Here is an 18,910-nt window from a genome sequence, read left to right on the forward strand (position 1 = left end):
ATACGAGTTATTCGTCAGTAATGTCAAAACTTTCAAAGACAAATTCAAGCCCATATTTTCTCCTCTTATATGAAACTTAATCCATAACCAGTAAGCTTTAATTCTGTGATTACGCGAAAACTGTCACATCCACTACAGACACGTTAATCGTTACTCTTGGTTTTCGGAGCCCTGTTTATGAAACGGATTTTTCTTAACGAAAGCATCTGAATTTGAGTCCGTATCTCGTATTTGCTTTTCTTCCTGAGGTATGAATATGTTCATATCCACATTATTGATCCCTAGGAAGAGGTCATTTGTGAAGTTGATGTTGACTTTTCATTGTATTCAGCAAGCAGTGTGTACCTAAAGACCGGCTGAGCTAGCAGTACATTTTCTTAGAAGTTTGGCCAACGGTTTATACAGCTAACTAATAAACTCTGCTGTAACTGCTGTTTGTGTATTCTCTGAATGAATGTTACTTGTTACTTTAATGACAGTTTTAGTTAATTGCATTTAATAGCTGCATCTGCACCATTCTTGTTTAGTTATAACGGTTAGTTAACCGCTTAAACTGTCAGCATATTGTATAGTTAAAGGGATGCACTAATGACCTTGTTATATTCTGGCTATGTTGCCAACTTGTCTCCAGTTCTTGGATTTAAAGCATTATTACCCAACTTATGAGTTTTGCAATAAGGAAGAAACCAATAACAAAAAGATTTTGTTCGCCATTTTGATTGAGTCGAGTACCAAAAATTCTTGTATAAAACGAAATTGTGCAAATATTCAGATTTATTTTCTCTGCTGGTACGATAGGACTGCAACGTGGTAGGCTTATGATCATAAATACAGGTATTATAGTATTGCCTAAATATGATGTTACTCTTAAAATGGCGTTCTTATTTGCCAGTAGCGGAAGGGAGACACATAGTTATAGTAATCCCTTTCCGATTGTGGTCTTCTTAATCGTTATACCGTATAGTCTTTTAGGCAGATACCGACTGTTCAGATGAACATGCTGCTCGCATCTTAGGCGTTGAAGTGAGAATTGTTAGATCTTTGGGTTGTTTTAACAGTGGGAACTGTTGTACTAGTGCTCTTCTGTTAGTATTTTAATGCCCCTTAGCCTACACATTATTATTATTTAAATATATTATTGATCTACTACTCATGTTTTGGTAGCCATTTTGTCATCCTCATAGTTAAAACCATTGTGTTGAAGCTGATAGAAGTGTACAGTGTTGCCATATGTCGTTTTGGATTTAATTAACTTGCTTTCAATCACGGTAGCGAAGTTAAAATCTGAATTATGAACATTCAGGATGTTTTCTTACAAGTGTGTGAGTAACATAAAATGTGCTTTATTTTATTATCACTTCTTTTTACACTTTGTTTTCTACAGCATTCTTTTTTTGTTGATTGTTTCTTGTTGATTCTTCTGTTGATAACTGTGTTATATGATAATGGAATTCTCTGTCGCTGTGCTTTGTGTCTAAGTGTTTATGTTTACCTGTGGACCGAAGAATCAACAAAAATCATTGTCTAAACAGATTTTAAATAAAAGTCGTTCTGATCCTGTGACACATATAGGCCAGGGCATTTTTTTGCAGAATTTTTTTTTGAATATCCAGGATATTCATAGTTTTAACTTAAATATTAGGATACACGTTGATGACAACAGCAATTTTATATGCTAATATTATTTATGTTTAACATTTTTATTGCAACATGTAGTCTGTTTTCATGATGGTTGCTATAGTTAAGAAATAATAATAATAACAATAAAAATTCACTCAAAACATATTTGTCCAACATCCCGGGGGAACACGACATTAGGGAACTTCAGAAAACAGCCATTCTAGGATCATCATACATCATCGAAAGACGCTGATCTAAAATCTATATAATACATGTAACACGTATTAAAAACAAAATGTTTTTCAGAAATAGCTGCTGCACTGTGCACCGCAGGGGCAAGGTTTATCTCAGGTACATAGAAGTAAAATGGTGAAGAGATGGAATAATAATAACAATAAGAACAGCAGGAGCAATACAATGTAATAGTTATATTTGATTGTGGTATGAAAGTATAATAAATGTCGATGGCTTTCAAAGGGGAACATACAAGGATCTCGCTTATGTGGCGGACTTCAACATTGAAGATCGAGGGAGCATATTCCTCCTAAACGTTAGCATCGTGTTGTAAGATTACACGTTGTAACAACCCGGAATACCACAATCTGAACTTAAGTCGCCTCCAAACCTCAAATCTCATAAGTAGTAACAGACTTTTAAAAATGTATAATTTCATAATTGCTAACTGCATCAAAACTAAGTCGGATTGCATCTTATTGTTATGGATAGTTTGCCTACAGATCAGGTGTGGTCATGATTAGATGGACACATCTTGACTCATACAAGATAATTTTGTTTCGAAATTTATAAAATTATGTGTTTATGTTCTGCTGTAAGTCATATCATTTCAGTAGTACCGGAAGAAGTTTTATACCCTAAAATTTGTAAACCTTAAAACCACTGAATTAAATTAATGTATTTATGTTACAACACAAATTAATGCTAGATTAAAATCAAATCATGTCCGAAACACGAACATCTGCTTTGTTGGTGGAGCATTTAATTTTGTGACCGTAACCCCTGTTTACTGTCACATTTATTCATTGTTCGAGCATCAGAATTTAAGATAAGTGCACGTTTTTTAATGGAATCAGAATCAACTCGTTAATTGATAATCTGCTCACATGAAATGGACATAGATTACCATACGAATTTTATTTCTTCTTTGAATCTTATTTTGTGACGTTCATATTCATGATCTTTTAATAGGCTCTGAAGGTCTACAGAATGAATAGTGCAATTTATTTAACTGTAGCACAACAGATTGTCAATGAGAGAAGATGAATCTTAACTGTGTATATCTTCTTAGTAAGAAGATGTACCAGTCACATGTTCACTGGATGTTATAAGAATGTTTTGTCGAATTATTCTTGGGTTACTTTTTGAATAAAATACAACACCAGTTGCATCGTGTCTCTATCATTAATCGTTTAGAATGGTGGTTCTTATTCGTTCCTGACTTCATGAACCTTAAATCAGCAGTGGACATTCCAAGGACTGGCATCCTGTTTCACAGTGTGCAGTTCAAATAGTTAACTTCAGATGTAATTGTTAGTAGTGTGTGCAGACGTGTCTTTTGCAATAATATGTGTTTGAAATCGAAGTTCCATTATAATTACCCAACTTAAACTGTAGACAATACGTGGAGTAATTTCTCAGAACTTCTGCGTATTGTGAGTTCTGGTGAAAGTTCTGGAGCAAATTGTCGTAATAATGTGTAACACAAACTGTTTAGAGTCAAAACAAAAACGTCGCTTGTTTGTAAAAACATTAATTTTCCCAGGTCTGCTAAAATACATAGTAGACACTGACATGTAGAATTTGGTGACCATTTGAATTCCACAGACAACAGATATTAACATAAATTAGGAAACAAATGTGAAATTTCGACACCTATAATAGCTCGTTTTTCGTTGTTTTTTTTTCCTGTAGATATACGCACCCATTCGGAAATGCCACTGTGTTCTGTATTTACCATGTGTTAGATTTTCTTCACGATTTGTACAATTCCAGCGGCTACGTTGTTGGAGATCAGAAGTGTGAAGTTAAATATCATCGTAACCACGCAATAAAGAAGTTTGTTTCAATAAATTACGTGTTATCTTAAACGGAAGGTGCAGCTATTTACTCTTGGCCTTGGCCTCGGTCTAGGCCTTTCTCTGGGTGACCTCCAGGTAGCTTGCAGTACAAATTGAAACAGAAAATGTTACCTTGTCCCTCATGTTGTTTCAATACGTGTTTTTGTTTCCTGCGTTGGTCTTTGCGCACACGTCATTCTACAAATTCCATTTTGCGTTTAGAATTTATTTACCGTGTTGATAGGACCTGTTCTTCTGCAGTGTTTGACAAGGACAGTTCTGTACATTTACAACGAAATTGTACTTGTACATGTAACTGGTCGCAGGTAGGCTACTTTTACTTAAAACAAATTCGGTTAGTTTCGTTCTCGGCTGAGCGATTTGTCTGTCAGCTTCTTAAAGATGATTCTGCACCTTAAAAAAGTACACATAATTTTTAGAACTTTATGATGTTTAAATGTGCTTATTTAAACATTATTAAAATTCTCTACATTTGCACATAAGGTCTGTTGACCCATACTATAATAATAGATATTAAACTCCATAGTCTTCAGAAGAGTAACAAAATGAAGCTCATATTTTATTCCAACAAGCAAGAATGATTTTCTGATGTGTGTGTGTGTGTTTGCACGTGTAAAAAATGAAAATGGAATAGTTCCTTTTTGCTACAACTTTTAGGTTGCTTTCCTTCTGCATCTTTGTAATCTTAAACCGGTGTGTATGAAATGTGATATTCAGATAATCGTGCATAAACGCCATAGTCACACTTCTTTAAGGCATGTAGAATATGGCGCCCACGTGAATTTTATATCATCGCAAACAGTATTTTGACATTTCTGCTAAAAAATACAAGTACTGTAGTGCTACTTTTAAAAAAAATAACATGTCTGTGCGAAACGTTGCAACTGTAACAAGAAATTCTTTTCGTTTGTTATAAACACTTTTCTTGTATTGAAAATTCCCGTCGTTCTCGCTATGTTGTATCTCAGTTTTTATTTTGTAATTTCTTTATATAGTTCACAGGGTCTCTTGTTAATAGAGATAAGCATGAATGTATGCCCCTTGGTAACATGCTAGGAGCTTAGGAGTACTGCTGAATTTGTACTGTAGGAACCAGATTACTTGCTAGCTGAGCTCCTATAATGGTGTAGATAGTTGCACTCGGCACGGCCTGGTTGGTGCACGGAACGGCCGGGTAGAACGGATAGAGAAGACGTGGAGGTGCGCGCGCAGTGTTTATCACCTTGCTCTTCACCTCCGTGCCAAGAAATCACAAGTAATCTGGTCCTTACTATATTCGGGAAATACACTGTGGAAATCTCGGCCTTGACACTCTTTATAGGGACTTAGGGTTTTTCTTAGTCTTTCTAGTCATTGATGGAGCAGTACCTTAAACAGATCACGACCACTTGCTTTCGGCCCTTTTAAGTACAGAGAACATTGCCATTTTATCGCATCTTACGTCTTTAAATAACCACTGAAGTTGATACAGCGTTATAAAATAAAGTACTATCCATCCATCTTATTAGTGATACAAACTTTCGTTTTAGTTGAATTTTTTCTCCACTTTTTCTAAAAAAGTACTCCATAACGTCTCAGGTCTCGAAAAACTATTTTAAGTGTAGCTTCTGGGTAAATCGCTTATATTAAAAAGTGTCGTGATGTTTACGGCATTAAATACAGGCTTACGTGATAAGTACAGCGTGTAATACATCTACTTGATCATATTTCCCGTCCTTAAAACTGTGTTCTGATGAATCGCGATTGTATGAGTCGTGGTGTAGAAACATCAGGGAATAACTTTATAAAATATTTAAAATAATTAAGGCTACTGTTACTACTTTGTTTGTGAATACACAAGTGATAGGAATTGCCATAACAGGTGGTTGTTTGAGGGGGGGGGGGGGTTGCAAGGCCGATGGAAAGAGTACAAAAACTAGTTCTACACAAGGTCACCGAGTCTGCGCTTGACTAGAATATTCGCTTTTTAATTTATAATTTCAACGTTCTTAGTGTTTCAAGTTTCTCAGTTCTTCGATAAGAAGAGGACTGGCTACTTCGACACGATGGTTAATTCTTTCGCAATTTTAAAATATAATTTCGAAAGTATCATAAAAGTTTATTATATATTAGTGTTCCCTAGGTGGATTATTTGTTTTTATTTATATTTATTTATTTTTCTTTGTGTATAATATTGTTTCTATTTTGGGTTTGCCTGTATTTGGCTGTTATATTTAATACCGTACATGTATAAGTTTAGTTAATCTGTTTGTGTAATATTTTTCATTATTATTGTATGTATTATCAGTGTTTGCCTTTTATTAGATTCTTGTTGTTGGCAAACACTTAAATAAAGGAATTGAATTGTTTTAGATTTCTATATCATTATCTGTGGACTGTATCCATTTATGATTCTGTACCTATCAGTACGTTTGTCTCCATTTATCTCTTGTTGGCACAGAAATTTAATCATATATTGTGGAATTTGTTTGAAATTGGTTTATGATATACAGGCATAATTTTGTAAGAAATTGGGACAGTGACATTTTCTGTACACTAACATAAAATGTAAGAGGAAGGTTTGTGAACATCGAGTTCTTGTCTTGTTCCAGTACAGGGATTGAAACTTCCATCTCTTATCGGTCGTCCCAGGCTTCTTCTGCCTATGGATTTATAATCTGTATTGGTGGCGTATAGCAACGAAAGAATTTAATGTTACGGCATCCTTTTATTTGTTTTAGTAATGTTTTATCATCTCATATGGTTTTCCCAGTTTATTTGTAATATGTTCATATGCTATTCTGTATCCTGCATCTATTTGAAACGAATGCACTGCTTCTGTCTCCATCTTCTCATTTGTCCTTTCGTTAATGCCAAACATTCGCTTCCATTTCAAACATAAGTAGCCTACAGTTATTACTGTAAAGAACTTCAGTAATGTTCGCTTTTAGCATCTCCGTAGAAGATCGTTTTATAGTTCACCAGAACTGTTGGTATCTGTTTATCGAGGGCTTTAGACTGGGTTGAGCTCACGAGCGGAGTGCGGCAAATGAAAACATCAAGTCCGGCTTGCGAAGTTTGTAGAATATCATTAATGACACAGCTTTATGCTTATCTCCAATTTATCATATGCAGTATAAAAATATGTTGTAATTGTAAGAATTGAGATATTTGCAAACATTCAGGTTGTGTCTCATTACACGTGAGTCTGCTCTAGGTTAAGAAGTTTAATTTGTGATAACACGAACCAGAGCTGAGAAAGTGAGATTTGAGGTTCTCACGATGGCGAGCATAGAGACGGCTCTCTTATGGGTTATAGCGCCGTGTAGTCTGGGAGAATTTTACCGACGTGTCAGGGATGGGATGCTTCCTGCCTCCATGACCAGGGCGCTGAGTGAGCAGCGCGCAGCTCAACAATCCATAAGATAGCTCGCTTCAGATTTGAGGATGGCGTGGCCAAATTAATAGTTTAAGGTATTTTTTAGTCTTTTGCTATGACTTTAAGATTATTTTCAATCAATATGATATATAATAAAATAATAAAACTACATAACAGTTGTAGAAGTGTTATATTTTTCTCACGAGGTTCTCCGGCCCGTGGCTGCTACGAAATAGCACCCAGATGAAATGAATTTCTCGCCCTGGTTTTAGAGGAAAACGTGAAGCACCTCAAAATATGGTTTTATTCTTAGAGATAGAAGTAAGAGGCCGGACTACGGTTTTCGTGCACATATAGTTCAATTTTCTGACTGCTTAATTCAGTTTTGTATTGCATATTTTTAAACAGTGTGTCCCAAAAAGCAACTTTGGTGGTGGCTTGTCAGTTAGTTGTTCATAGCTGTCAGTTATGCCACGAAGCTAACTGTGTTATTTTGAATTCCTACACTAGATTCGCTTATTTACTTGGTCCCAATGCTGACATACGAGCATATAATGGTTTAGTTTATTAACGTGTCTTTATTTAATTTATTACGTGTGTATATTCCTTTTTTGAGACATTTTCGCTTTTGTCCATCGTCTGATTTATAACATTTTAATTATATATTATTATATAATATTTAGTTGATCACGAAAACATAATTTAGTTTTTGAAACCTTATAATGTTATAATTTAGCCAATGGGCAAAGTCCGGAAGAACAATTTTACATGTCACAACCCACCATCGCCAAAAACCTTTAAGTTGCGGGTGTCCTTTAAACTGTGGAGCATTTGATAATTTTTGAGAGGAGTGGGGGCTAAAATTAATTTTTCCTTTATACTGTTTTTTTTTCCTTTTCTTTTGTCTCCTTAATCTTATTTCTTTGCGTAATGGACTCCGTCTACATGACCAGTGTGCTGCTTGCTAATACAGTGTATTGTTATTTCACTCACTGAAATTCGTGGCTTATTTGTTGTAAAATATTTTTCCACACTCTTCAAAGCTTACTTTGTGTTTTTATGCGCTGTTCTCGTGTTGCCTGTACTTCTTATTGAATTTGCACTGTATTATCTGAAGGTTTTATATCATGTTAGTGGCTAACTACATGTCCACACGGCGTTACAATCGAAAGACCACCATCGACATCTTCACCTCTGTCTGGATTTCATATCTCACAAACCGGACCTTTTCGTATCTTGTTTTAACCCCTTTTTTGTGATAGTTCGCAATTGGATTTCTTTCTGTTGTCGAGCTCTTGAATAAATTAAGTGAATTTAATTCTTATTGCTATGACTGCGAAGTTCGCTACTTTTCTTGTGTTATTATTCCGGCAGTGCTTATATGATGATGATGATGTGAATATTTTGTATAGGAGACTGGAAGATGTTGCAAGACAAAGGTGCGATAGATATAGGCCAAATATGTCTCTCCACTGTTTCCTACTCTGACCTTCTGATGCTGTGAGAGGAACGTAGATATGTCAGTGTCATTTTCAATGTTACATTCATGAGGTGGTCTTTGTTATTGTCAGAGTAGGATATAAACGGCGAGTTCCTGTTATTCCATTTGACAGGACGGTTTGCTAGTAATAACATAATGATATCACCTCTGTCTATTTTCAAATTGTGATCCATTTTGTTGTAGCATACAATTGATGTAGGTGTAATATAAATGTCCGTTTCCGTTTATTGAGAATAAGAGGGTCAGTGGAGAAATAAATGACAGCAGTTAATTAAAAGGAGAACAATAAAAAATAGTTTTTATCTTTACGGTGCATTCAAGCCTTTAGTTATTGCCCCCTTTTACGTGTTTGTTTCGTTTTCATAACGACGTGTGTATATTTGTAACGATGGGACCCATGTGAGTATTTATGTCCTCAATTCGCTATTAAATATCCCCCAAAGGAATTTAAAGAAGACATCAATATCGTTGTTTTGTCACGATGCTTTAAGAACTTGCAGGGTAGGAAAGCGATTCCATCTCAATTATAATTACTGAAATTCAGGTGTATGCTTATATCGTAATATACTAGTGTGTGTGTGTAAGATCTGTAATGGACCTACGTCCGAAGAATGCTAGAATCCTGAAACAGTTGTTTTATAAAAATGTTGAAACGTCTCACATTCCAGCGGTACATCCTTATAGCTGTATTATTTATACACTTTTAAATAAGGATAATCAAAATTTTCATGCATCTTCACGGCGTGGCGCTGAAGCACGGAAACAACTTTATCTTTGTGTGTCATGGAATTTGGGTGAATTTAGGTAAACCATGAAAGTATCTCACGTTACCTAGCTGGTGTTCACACCACAATCCAAAATGTGTTGCATATGTTGGATGTCTTCAGGACTACAAACGGTGTTTGCATCCAAATTCATTAAGTATGTCAGAAAACTGAGAGTTCCTTCACATATTAGAACTGGGCTTGATTTTGTTTCATATTTTACGAGTTACAGCGTCTGGAATCTTGGGAGTTCTTTTATCGATGGCTCTGTATAACGATGCATTTTTATTTATTTATTCTATTTTTTTGAAGAGACTGTATATGAGGTAAATGAGATATGTAAATATTGTAGGGAGCTTAGGATTTGGAAGGAGTCAATCCTGTGTTTTTTAAAACAACTCTTTTGTTCACCTAGAGCGAATATACTGAACACTTCGGTTATGCTAACCCATAACCGGGTCGAGATTTGAACCGGTTGCCTTCTGAACACAAGTCTTAATTCTTACCCCTAAACCAAGTTACTCGATAGCAAAGTAAATGAACACATGTTCGTTTTCGTAACTTAACTGTGAGCCTATTACGACGGCAGCGGACGGTTGGAAATTCATTTTGATTAAGTGAAAGTCTTTTGTGTGGGCTTGGCGTGCACCAGAAAGAGAGCGGTGTTATGTACATATCAAAAGGAGAGAGTTCATTTAGTTTGAGTTTAGTTTGGTTACGTTTTGGTTTCGTTTGATGTGCTCGATCGATTTATCCGATAGCATGTTTAGAGAAAGCAATAGAAATGAAATAGAGAGTCACGTTTAAGGCATTGAGGAAGTGTAAAAGTAACAGATCTCAGTGAGGCTACAGAAGTGGACACGGAAATGCTATTTCCGTGAATTTCGTAGACAGTCATTTTCGTCGTACGGAATCTGATTTTTCTTAGTGTTATTCACATGTATACTGACCAAAACTCTCTCAGTTCTTGCCTGATTGCCATCCCTTGATAGACTCCAGTCTTGGCTAACAGTTGTAATTAGTTTTGGATTCATGAAGTTTGCCCTCCCTGTTTACAATATGCCCATCTGTTCTCTTCAGTGAGGAGATCTGAATAATGTATATGGATGGTATTTTACGACTTTAAGTATTAACCTGTGATCACACAGCAATATGTAGCACAATCTTGTGACAAATCTTTGAGGCACCCGCTTGAACTCTCTGACAGGGTCAGATGCTTTTCCTCAGTCGCTGGAACAGTGCCTGAAATTAGATCAAGACTTGTAACGTTTACACTCGCGTCTTGTTGTCATTCATGACGATAATGCTATTGCGTGTTGGACAGGACCGAACAAGTTGATGTAGTGACAAATTTCCATACTTGTTTTCTGGAGATAACAGATATTAAAATATTGGTCTGTATATCAGCTGCTCTGGCTATTTACTGCGATCTCTCTAAGACTTGGGTACTAGCTTGAAATATTCCGTGACTGCCGTTTTGAAAATGCTTTTACCTACTTACCATTTATGATAATTTTTAAACAATTCTGATTATGGAGGCAGCAAACGCCTCTTAAAAGTCGGCAAACTCCTGTCCGGAAAATACTGAGAACACCTGCTGTGGAGAATGAAAGTTATCTGCCCTGTTTTCCTGCAATCCGAAGTTTGGGAATGTTGGCGAGAAATATGACTGGCAACGATCAAACACAAATATCCGTTTCCTGGACGTGATTCACTCTCCGCCGAGATGAACTTAACGACAATGCCCGCCGAGGCCTGACCTACATAAATTGTATGGGTAATGGAAGCAGTATGATTATAAATGATGAATTTGAAATGAAGCTGTCTTAATCTGTTCTAAAGAACCAGCCAAATACTTGCGTAGAGCTGGATGCATTGAGCATAAGCCTCAAAACCCCAGTCTCCGGTTCGAGACAAGTCATTGACCGGTAAGGTACACTCTGTAATGAGCGAGTGTAGATGGTGACATGATAACAGGGATTCATTTTTGGAAACAAGTATTTTGGATTGATTATGAGGTTTGTATTGGCTACGAAGGTAAGCAGTACCAAGGCAAGATCATTTGTGTTAGCTTAAGAATGCTGATTTTTCATAACTAAGAGATTTTACGGTTCAAAGTTCACACAGTAATGGGGTTTACACTATTTTTGTTGTCTTCCGGATATGTCCAGTGAATTTATTAGCAAGTTTTACAATTGGCTTTACTAAATTTGTGGTGAGCCCTGTACCTGGGTGGCATATGCATTTAATCACGGTACGACTATATGAATGTTAACGCTGTTACCGCAGTAACGGTACACTGCATCCCTGTCAAATTCTGGTGCTGAACCCTGTCTAAGTTAGCAGTTTTTCTATTTGTTTCTGCCACTTATGCTCCATACCCTAGGTGAGAGCGGGAGGAACAGAAAGAACGGACGACGAAAGAAAGGAACAGTAAAAAAAGAAAAGAAAAATATAAGAAATTTGTCTTTAATACGTTTTTATATGTTTAGGTTTCAGCCGTAACCATACGAACAATAGTAATTGAACTAATGTGTAAAGTAAAACAAACCGCTGACTGAACAGATATGGCTGTCTGCCCGGTAAGTGAAGTGCTCGCCCTGAATGATCAACTACTACGCCTTGTAATCTGATCCGAGAAGAGAAGCTTCTTAATTAGATTTGATCCGGCTTCGCTTTGCTTCCCTCCCCTGCCCCCCCTGCTCCCCATGTTTATTCCAATTATGCAAATCCCCGTCATTCCTAAACTTAACTCGGCACTGTACAAGTGAAACCATTTCCCTACTCCCCTGTTTCCCCACTTCTGCTCTTCTATACATTACATTACTACTTGGAAAATCCTATCTTGTATGTAAATTTAATTCCAGCGCAAATGAAATTGATGTACTTTGGGTGTTTATAAGTAATTATCACAGCACACCGAAGTTTGTGTGGCGGATATATAATTTGAGGGACAAATTATTTTGACAGTCCGCCCTGCCTCTTCTTGTTATTCCCAGTACTGCTGCTACTGATTTTCGAAGAGCGTTGAATATGTCGTCAGTTATGCATGCAGCACCTCGGGTTTTAAAGGTCTTGGGGATATTTGTGCGCGTGGTTTTCTCCAACTCCGGTCGCCTTCTGGGTGGCAGTTGACAGTTTGGCACAAAATGCCGCGTTACATTCCGGGAACCAAGAAGACATTTCTCCTCTGTTGAGACTGTAACTGTAGCAGACTAAAATGAAGAGGACAGATCTTTAATCCATTCATGTTTGTGTTCACAGGAAGGAGTTTCGATTCAGTCATATTTACACTGGATTATATCAAGGATTTGTTATTTTGTCATAAAATTTTACCGTTCTGATGACCTGAAGACCTGAAACAAGAACCACGCATACTAATATAACCGTTCCAATAGAATCGTTTCTATGCTTTGTATGTATGGTGTATTATTGAGACTCTCAGCAGAGATGTTTTTCTTCTGGAAGGTAGCTGTGAATATATAGAACACTCATCAACAGCTGACAATAGGCGATCCTCCAGCTTGAAAGTTAGATGGTGCTAACAGAACCTCGCCTTAAAAGAAAGGAAAACTTGCATGTGAGATTTGAGGTTCTCACTGCGGCGAATGTGCAAATGAGTGAGTTCTTACAGTGTGTAGTCTGATAGCAGTTTACCGACGTTTCAGAGCTGCCTACTGTCTCCCTGTTGATGGAGGCGGTAAGCGCCTCTGGAACGTCTTTAAACTTTTACCAGACTACACGGCACATTACGCCAAAAGACAGCCATCTTAAAACCTTATTTATAGACTTAGTTAATGGACTTCTGTTTCTCAAAGTCCACCCCATAGTGTCAGCGTGTTTTGGTGCACAATTTTCAGCCGTTAAATTATACACGACTTTCCGTGAATTGTAGAAGACAAGGCTTCTTGTCATAAGTCTCTGGGAACATCTGTCCTTTCGTATGTGTCCACTGGATACACTCTGTCCCGATATTCAGACGGTACTGACTTTCATGTTACTCGTGGAGAATTAAACGGGCGTACTTTATGGTTTGCCCAGAGTAACTCGTCACGTTACTAAAATTTGCAAAGCACTGAATTAAATGTGCCCAGTTTGTAAGCTGTCTCCACCTGAACGACGGTCTTTCGACTCCGGTGTCCGAAAACTTTGTCAGTCAGTAACTTCATGTTGTTCTTGCACTCCCTGGCTTTGAATGAAATTTTTTCAGTACAATTTATAAAGAGGTGGATTTAACGTCTAAATTTCTACACCGGTTGTACATAGTAGACTCTGGTTTGTGCTTGTATTCGGGAAGCTCTTGGTTCGAATTTAGTCCGTACAAAGGGCAATTTTAACAGTGATGTCGTATGAACTTTGTTCGTCCCTTCGACGTATTAAGGGTGTTACGGCTTTTCTTCAAATACATTTGGGAAACGCTTGTTTTTATTCAATTCAAAAACTGTTATCACCTCGTTTGCTATCCAAAACACTAAAGATCAGGATATATAAAACAATTTTGCATGTTGTCCTGTATGGTTGTGAAACATGGCCTCTTACCTTGAAGGAAGAACGTAAGTTAGAAGTGTTTGTAAACAAGGAGCTTAGGAAGATTTTGTACCAAGAAAGGATGAAATAAGTGGGGAATTTAGAATATTGCATAACAAGGAGCTGCGTGAATTGTATAGGTCACCTAGCGTAGTGACTTCTAGGAGTCTCCGATGAGCTGGACATGTGGAACGCCTGAGGGAGGCAAGGGGTGCATACAGAATTTTGGGGGGGAATCCGTCTGAAAAACGACCACTGGGCAGACCAAGAAGGACATAGGGGGATAATATCAAGATGGGTGCTAGGGAGGTGGGCTGTGAGGAATGCAAATGGATGGAGTTGGCTCAGGATCGTGGCCGGTGGCGGGCTTTGGTGTTGTCGGTGTTCGACCTGAGGGTATTGCTACCAGGAAGTTTCTGAATGCTGGTGGCATCATTCACTTTGCTGTGTATTAAACTTGTTAATAAGCTGAATTCCTGTACTCTTGCAAACATAAAGTTTGTACATGTAAGTTATGCGAGAAAATGTTTAGTGGTTTTTGGGACAACTAGTAAACGTTTGATGTGTTAGACTTCATGTGAATCGGGATCTCATATTCTTGTTCTCCCCCCAAACGCCTACATGACGTGTGTCGGGACAACTTTACTTTCTTTTTATATGGAATCGCATTGTTGTTAATGTCGATTCATTTTTTAAGATATTAAAACGGAGTTAACTTCGGAATAATTTTTCCATTTTTGCTCAGTGCTAACTGTATGCACCACCTTCTTTAAGTCTTTAATCCTGTACTTTGCGCACAGTGCGTGTTTATGGGATTCGTACGATTTTTTGAGTAAGCATACATTCTTTTCTTAAACTGTGTTAACCACTTGATCTTTGTAACGGAGACTCGGTGTGTTTTATGGCCGGTAGAAATTGAATCTTTAAATGTTCAGGTGAACTTCGGCTTCAAAGGGTTAAGGGAACATTAGATCGTAGTCATTAACACAGTTTGCTCTACTGTAGTAAATTAAGTTGTTTCCTTGACGGAAAGATTAAGTTGTGGGTACTTCAGTTTGAAATTTAAAATTTGTTGACAATTCAATGAGGGAGCAAGGACCTTTAAAACGTCGGTAAACTAACAGTCTACATGGCACAACTCGTCGCCTGGAGAACCTCAATCTCACGTACAACAGATATACATTACGTATCGGTTTCGATCTGTTATCGTGTTAAGATGATTAATTGTATTTGCATTGCGAGTGTATTTTCTTGTTTTATTCTTATTTCCTGTTACAGTGGCTGGAATCAAAGACAGGATTATTTGCATACGTTTACTTCGATCTTTGTGGATATTGGAGGGAAAACGCGAATTAAACAGATTAAGTTGTCAGAATAAATACAACCAAATATCTTAAAACGAGAGTAGATCCAATTATCGAAGCGTGGTGTAGGTGAACCCCTATCGCAGCCTATGATAGTATAGTAGAAAGCCCGTAGAATATATTTTAGAAACCTACGTTTATAAGGCGTTGTATTTAATATTTAAAATTAATCGATGTTATTGTGTGAAGGTTTTTTGTTGTGGTTTTTAAACAAATAGCTAATGTTCCACGAGCAGCATGTGCGGCTTAGTTTGATACCGCGTCAGAATATAGTGAAGACTGCAGTCATAATTCTTAGAATGGTCCCCGTTCTCTTCTTGTACATGTGTCTGACCCACTGTCTGGCGTTTGAGAGCGTGAACCGTTAGAAAATATGGTACGGGTCAATCATTGTTGCGTCTAATCTCGGATACATGTAAAATTGAACTTTAATGAGCCGTACTGTAATTCCAGCCAGACAAAGAAACGGTTGTGCAGATACAAATAATCATAATTGCTGTCTATTTTTATTTCTTCAGCTTTAAAGTTTGATAGAAGAAGGCGTTGTAAGAAGATGACAAAGGTGTTGAAAGAACTCATTAACGTTGTTTCAATGAAGTTTTACTTTTTAATCATCCCCAAAGTTTAATTGCGTTGGATTAGATTTGAAGTTTCTGGTCTAAAGTAGCGCCAGTTTTAATGGTTACCAGCAGAACTATGTGCGTGGTAATAGGGGACTGGTAAGACACTGGAAACAATTCGAAACACTTAAGAACTGAATGACATCACGCTTGTCTAGAAATTAAATCATTTGTTATACAGAGTACGTCTTGATAGTATCAACAATACTTAACCATCTCAGTGTGGTCACACGTAGCAATACTTTCATCTGTTCGGAAAGCTGTGTCTGTTTAATAACAGCATCGGTATATTCCATCATCTGTATGGTAGTTTGAGCATTGAAAATTACATGAATTGGATTAATATTCTGGCGTAGGGATGTAGCGACCCATCGCCCAGTGGGATGCCACTACAATCAGCCACCCCGAGTACTGGCGGGAAAACCAGATCTACAGAGGTGGTAGGAAATGACCAACCTCTGCCTCAACACAGAGGACGGCCAGCCAGGTTGCTTAGGAGGCAACCCCTCCAAAGCTGGCAACCAGTCGTTGGGCCAATCACCTACACTTGGTTTTTAATATGATTCAGAGAAACAAAGGTTGTTCGGCCGGACAGCTTCCATGGGGACGACATAGGCGAGGAAAGGATATACGATTCGGAATTTGGAATACTATTAGAGAAATAGGACATGCAAAGGGGAAAAGTTTAACGCAGATGAAATTCTTAGCAAGGGATAAGAAGGAATGGAGGAGGTGGACTGAGCAATCAACCCCGACGCTATAAATGCAAAAAGGGAGATGAGAAAGAAGAACCATTAATATTCTGTGGGATATTGTCAGTTATCTTAAATGTGTTTTATATTCACAACATTTCGAGAGTTCGCTCTACTCCTGTCCGAAGATAGTTGATTTTATTGTGCTGTCACATTCTATTACTGCGGTGAAGATTAGTCTTGTACAAGCCCTGTTCAGGATACTGTTCAAGCCCTGTTCAAAAGATCCCGCGTTTGATCCAACCATTGCTACCGATATTAATTAAATATGTGTTAAAAATCTGTAGGCAACGTGTATTGAGAACGTATCACCTTAAGATTGGAGTAAAGACAGCTTCCGAAATGTCTGGTAGGTCTGTATCATATATACCTCTGACCCAGCTGACAGTGACCAACTATTGTAAGGAATCGACAGTTACTGCAAACTTTTAAATCCGACGATCTTAACACTTTATGGCCAGGGGCCAAATTATACCTTTAAGTAAATGATGGCAGTTTATTCGAACTGCGTTATGATTACAGTGCTGTTGCTCTGCTCATAATGACGATTACTGCCAAATATCGACGACATTAACAAAGATTTTTCTTTCTTTCTAATATGAGGTAACTGGTTTCATCAATATTATACAAGTCTTACAAAAATATACGCGCTCTGCACAAAACATACCGACGGACCGCGGATTGCAAACTCCTCTTGTGTAGTATCGTTATAGACCTGTGAAATTTTTCGTGGTTACAAACAAAACAGCATTACTGCGAAATTAAACATCGTAGAAATGGGGGAATGATCATGTTCATAGAATGTCTATGCTTAGACCTGTACTCGTATTCTCTTATGGAAGTGAGACAACTCCGTCTATCGATAAGCTCGTAAACATTTCGATAAGGCGGGAAATACTCCAAGAATTGGCCTACAGCGACGGTAGTTTTTTGCGTGATAAGAAAGAAGTTAATCTTTATTTTTAATGCACGGTGCATCTAAATCTACGAATTACGTCATTAAGTCGCATAGGAATGTCATAACACACGTACAGTCCCTAAATATGCTCTTGCATTGTAATATTATGTTTGTCCTAGTGACAGCAGCTAACATTCATTAATCTTCAAATTAAAAGTTAAGTTTTCCTTTTGTTTTATTGTAACATATTTTCTTCTGAGCAGTATTGCAGTACATTTTAATTAATCGGTGAGTTATATAATTCAGCGGCGTGAGGGGGGAGGGCGAGCTGGGCGTGCCTCACAACTGTGCTTGTTTGTCAGTCAGAATTGGATTTTCTCCATATATTGTCGTAGTTTTCCTTATACGTGTAATTTGAACTGAGACCGACGTAAAAAAGAAGGTATTGATAAAGTTGTTGATAGAAGTCTGTGGAAAAATATACGACAATTTTAAAATACTTTTCGTAAAATGGTTTTGTTGACGGTAGATTAATTGTGTACTGTTCGGTAACATTCTCGCTGTTCTGATATTTGTTAGTGCAGCAATTACCCGTGTTCGGATTTACAGCTGAAAATGTAAGATTACATGATGGGGTGAGTCAATTTCAGAGAGGTAGTTTGCATTTCGTTAAACCTAAAATAAATTAAATGACCTAAAATGCCTTACATTTGTATTTGTCTTAAGGGCCTCGCTGAGGGCCGTGCCCAGTGCCTAGCAATTATCTTCACCGCCACTGGTTAAAAATAAACTGAATTGTAAACTTATCTGACCTTAACAGTTGTAGACCGATATTGTTTGTACTTCTATCAAAGCGCGCGCTAACTGTGAAATTATAATAATTGGATTTTTGGAAAACAACATTCTACTTTATCAGCAAATGATATGTTTCAGTATATAGGCACATCTTTGCTGTTAGTTTCACTGATATGGGGCATTTTTTCGTCAAGTCTGTGGCGAGCTTACATAAACTTCTAAGGTCATAATTGATTCTTATGTTCTTGATTCAGGTTTGTAACAGTCGTTGCTAAGTATTTTTATTCTGTCCACATTATTATCCTTACATATAGTGTGATGGCTACATATTTCGATACAGTGGTAATCATGTGGCTATAAGATCGATTATATGAAAATAATTGTGTGTAAGAAATACTAGTAAGTAATACGTATCATCTACTGATTCCCCTTATTTGAAACACTGAGTTTTGAATGGATGTTGTTTGCAATCGATAAAAACAGCATTTGACGGTCAATGTGGCTTTCGATTTAATGGTTTGTCGATAACTGTGATTCTGTCACATGCAAGGTTTCATGCAGGGCAAAGTTTTAGGTACCCTTAATTTTTTTTTTTTTTAGTATAAATATCGCGAA

General features: G+C 37.3%; 1 protein-coding gene across 3 annotated transcripts in view; it reads left to right on the forward strand.

Moving 5' to 3' along the window:
* LOC110827499 (TOX high mobility group box family member 3) overlaps nt 1-18,910 on the forward strand; it is a 312,988-nt gene that overhangs the window by 116,834 nt on the left and 177,244 nt on the right. The gene's annotated exons all lie outside the window — the stretch shown is intronic.

This window comes from Zootermopsis nevadensis, unplaced genomic scaffold, assembly GCF_977971745.1.
Source record: "Zootermopsis nevadensis isolate Lab colony 2312 unplaced genomic scaffold, Znev_1.0 Znev_ptg000019l, whole genome shotgun sequence".
In the NCBI taxonomy this organism is placed as follows: Eukaryota; Metazoa; Arthropoda; class Insecta; order Blattodea; family Termopsidae; genus Zootermopsis; species Zootermopsis nevadensis.